Below are 5,080 nucleotides of genomic sequence, written 5' to 3'. Positions count from 1 at the left end.
TTTAACGTTCGATTTCATTTTAAAAACATTTATCGTTCAATTTTATTTTAAAACATTCATCGTTCAATTTCATTTTTTAAACATTTATCGTTCAATTTTATTTTTAAAGCATTTAACTTCGATTTCATTTTTAAAACATTTATCGTTAGATTTTATTTTTAAAACTAATTCATCATTCAATTTAATTTTTAAACATTTCTCGTTCAATTTCATTTTGAAAACATTTATCGTTCAATTCCATTTTTAAGACATTTACCGTTCGATTTCATTTTTAAAACATCTCTGGTTTACTTTTATTTTAAAAACATTTAATGTTCGATTTCATTTTAAAAATATTTATTGCTCAATTTCATTTTTAAAACACATAACGTATTTTAAAACAGTTACCGTTAGATTTTTTAAAAAACATTTATCGTTAGATTTTATTTTTAAAACATTTATCGTTTGATTTCATTTAAAAAATATTTACATATCTATTTTATAATTTATTTACATATCTATTTTATAATTTAAAATATTTATCGTTCGATTTTATTTTTGAAACATTTATCGTTAGATTTTATTTTTAAAACATTTATCGTTTGATTTCATTTTAAAAATATTTACATATCAATTTTATTATTTAAAACATTTACCGTTAGATTTTATTTTGAAACATTTATCGTCAGATTTCATTAAAAATATTTACATATTGATTTTATTATTTTACACATTTACCGTTAGATTTTTTTAAAACATTTATCGTTAGATTTTATTGTTAAAACAGTTATCGTTTGATTTCATTGAATAAATATTTACACATCGATTTTATAATTTACAACATTTATCGTTAGATTTTTTAAGAGTTTATCGATTATTTCATATAAAAAAATATTCACATATCGATTTTATAATTTAAAACATTTATCGTTAGATTTTTTAAGAATTTATCGATTATTTCATATAAAAAAATATTCACATATCGATTTTATAATTTAAAACATTTATCGTTAGATTTTTTAAGAATTTATCGATTATTTCATATAAAAAAAATATTCACATATCGATTTTAGTTTATTTTCTAAATTCAGTATTCCGTTTTGTCGCATGTGATTGTCTCTTCCTGTACGAAACATAAATTATGAACAAAACAGGAATGGTATATGTGAAGTTACGTATGTTCGAAGCAATATATATATAAAATATATTTTAGTCATCGACATACAGTCCTGTTTCGTTGTATCACAACTTATCAGTGCTGCTAAACTAACAACTATCCCAAGCCGAGGATCGAACCTAGAACCGCCGTGATGACAGTCGGCAGTTCTACCACCTGACTACGGAAGCGGTGCCCGCAACTAATCTGTCCGAATGTCTATTTAAATAAACATCCGTCCGCCACTCGTAAAGTGCTCAAACGTTTGCTTGTAAACAAACCGCGAGCTTCGCATTTTTTCAGCCAAATTAAGTAGCGAGTGAGATTATTTACGATAGTGCTCAACCCAAAGACATAAATAAATTTTATATTTTATAAAATACATTTTAATCATCGACATACAGTCCTGTTTCGTTGTATATATATATATATATATATATATATATATATATATATATATATATATATATATATATATTATTTTTAAAATTATCTACTGGCACGTTTTTCGTCGTCTACGACTCATCAGAGTGGCTGTATCTAGCGAGATTCGAAATCGGGATCCAACGGTAATGAGCCTAAACCCTAACCCCTGGTCCATCTCGCCGACTGTCGCGATTTACTTAGATGTTGTTTTGTTTTGGTTTTAGCGATATGTTTTGAATGAATTCAATTATTTACGATATATATATATATATATATATATATATATATATATATATATATATATATATATATATATATATATGAATAAATACTTCATAAATAAAAACAACAAATAGGAATGATGTATGTGAAGTTATGCATGTTCGAAGCAATATACATATATATAAATATATATATATAAATATATATATAAATATATATATAAATATATATATATATAAACATATATATATATTGAGTAAAAAGAATGAGTAGGTGCGTATATTCAATCAGTTTCAAACGGAAAGACAAACAAAATCAACTGGAGTGTACGATCGTTTCGGAAACAATGTTTATTTTAATTAAAATTGACAATAATTATTGACAATAATTGGCAAAGGTTTTGTTTCGGAAGATAATCTCCTCATCACCAAAAATATGGGGGGGGGTAAAGACACCAAAATAAAACTAGCATTTTTGTCGTAAGGCGGATATTTCTTATTAAGTTCCATAAGATTTTTTTTTTAATATCTTTGGGCATATGTTTTCCTCGGTGACAAGATATATAATATTTTATTTTATATATATCTACATAAAACAGGTTCAGTATTTTCTTCGCCAGTGTTCCATACGTCAGTAGAGCCGGGTATATATTTTCAGAACTTGCTATACATAAAAAAAAATATTGTGATTTTTTAAAAATTAATATCTTACACGTGTGTTGCATCCTTTTCCCAGTATCATCACTGTGGAAGATTTTTTAACTGTCAATCTCATAATGTACCCCGATGAAAACGGTTATGGAGTTCCAAAGGGTCACTCCATAGCAAACGTTACCCGACGAAGACTCTAAGAAGTGTGCACCGGTATGTAAGTGTAGTTCCAGGTGGTTCCGATATCAGAACACCCAACAAAGTTCAGAAGCGTTGCCTTGATGGCCTATACGATAATGGCGCTTCATTTGCGTTCCTGGTATTCCTCTCTTCACAAGTGGTTTACAAGCAAAAGAACAAATAAAAAAATAAATAAAAAAGGAGAAAAAACAAAGGTTACAAGCTCAAAGTCTCCGGGAGACAGGTGTGATGAGAGCTGCCATCTGGATCCGGCGTTGGTGTTGGTGCCCTTGTTTGCTTATTGTCTCCTGAAAGATATTTACTCAAGTAGATGATTTTATATCGTAGTTAAGTCATGAATTCCGTAGACAATGAATAAAATAAAATTCCAGTCGTCAGTTTTTGTTTTTACAATGGTTTAATTATTAAATAAAACTTCTGACTACAATGTTTTGCTATTATACAATAGAATAACATTTTTTAAAATATGCTTTTCTTTTTTTTTTTTTTGCAAATACTTACAGCCGAGTGTAATAGTTCGCGCAGAAAAGAAAAAAGCCTACATTCAACGCAGGATTGTTTCAATTCTCTCTTTCTTTCATCTCTCTCTCTCACTCTCTTTCTTTCTTTCTCTCTCTCTCTCTCTCTCTCTATCTCTCTCTCCTTTGTGAGATTTTCGTCGCCTGTGGTCAGTGAGAGTGAGAGTTAGAAGAGGCGCGAGTGGAGGAGCAAGTTCAGACTAAACTCGACTGCTCGTCTCCAAACAGCCAAAATTCATTCTCGCATACCCTTTTTATAGTGACGAAGCTGACGAGGTCTTTAATTCAATTTAGACAATAAGCCTCTGTATTATCATTCACTTTGATTGGCCAATTTAGTAAATTCACCTATGCATATTAATTAACTTTCCATCTAAATATTCTCACGCTGAGTAAACCTTTGAGATTAATACTATCCTCCATATATCAATGTTTTTTTTCACAAAACAATATCATTATTAAATATTATTATCAATCCTCAAATCCGTCCAGCTGAAGTTATTTAACAAAACAATATTATTATTAAATATTATTATCAATCCTCAAATCCGTCCAGCTGAAGTTATTTAACAAAACAATATGACTATTAAATATTATTATCAATCCTCAAATCGGTTCAGCTGAAGTTATTTTTCCTTATTTTGGTTGGAGTCATCAACCAAACAAGTTGAGTCAGCAAGGCAATCGGGAATTGCCCAGGATTGTTCACATAATAAAAGCTCTAATTCAGCTCTATTTTCGCCGTTTTAATGTAAAATTTGACACCACATGGGGTGTGGTTACACGAACATCTAGAACTATTTGGCCAACTAAACAACCGTGGAGAAAGGAAGACAATAAAGCTCTATCTATGTCTATCCGAATGGACATACAGAGAAGGCTGACACAACCCGTGATAAACGAATTAGCAGAAATTGTAATAAAGACTGCATTCTCGTGAAACCACTTTTTATAATATAATTTTTATTAAAAGTTTTTGTAATTATCTTATAACGATTATGGTTCAAAATTATTTGGATGGGAATAAATTAGTTTTATTATTTAGATTCATTCGAAATACTGTAATTTTGAATCATATTCTCAACAGTTTATAAAGATATATCTTGTAGAAATTAGGATTCTTTGTTTACATAGGAGTCACCACTTATTAAGACCCAGCGGCCACTCGAGGATAAGGGTTAGTGAGTGTACAGTAGTCAATGGGATAATAGCGTAGTAATCGTTAGAAATTTGGGAAATTGGATTAATAAGGGGACGGCTCAACAAGAACTTGTTCGCTTTGAACTTGAAGACGATCACATTGTTGTCAGCTGAAAAGCAGGGAAATGGAAGGGTATTCTACATGCGTGCAGTTCTAAGAAAGAAACTTTGTTCATGGAATCTACATTTAGGTTAAGGCAGATAAAGTGTATGGAAATTATTAGTAGTGGTTTCAGCTAGGGGAGTATTTCATGAAAGTTTGGAAAGGTGGGACCATAGATTGGAGCTCAGACGAGTACTTGCCACGAAAAAAAAGATAAAACAGAGGCAGATTCGAACGTCTATTCTGTGGAAAAGAAGTTGCAGGGAAGAGAAAATGGTATTCCCCACTAGACTACGAAGTTTATTTGGAACTCTGTCAAGGAGGGATAGGGTATTTCTAGCAGTTTCTGTCCAGATGTGGCAATAGTACTCCATCCTTGGACATACTTGGCTCTTATGCAGGTACAAAAATTGCGTCAGCCGCGAGAAATCTGCTGGAGCGGTAGAACGCTCCCACCATTTTCCGAGCATGCCTGGCTACAGATTCGGTGTACGTGTTCCATCTCAGATGCGGATTAAAGGCCATACCCAAAACACGGAGCCCCCAACCCCCAAGATGAGAGCCATTCATTTGAGTTCATGCATAAATAAGTTCAGCGTTCATTACAATACAAGTTGCAATCGCA

The sequence above is a fragment of the Euprymna scolopes genome, chromosome 33 (assembly GCF_053919585.1).
Source record: "Euprymna scolopes isolate OS-2025 chromosome 33, ASM5391958v1, whole genome shotgun sequence".
NCBI classification, from domain to species: Eukaryota; Metazoa; Mollusca; class Cephalopoda; order Sepiida; family Sepiolidae; genus Euprymna; species Euprymna scolopes.
The sequence above is the reverse complement of the archived record's forward strand: the minus strand, read 5'-3'. Positions refer to the sequence as shown.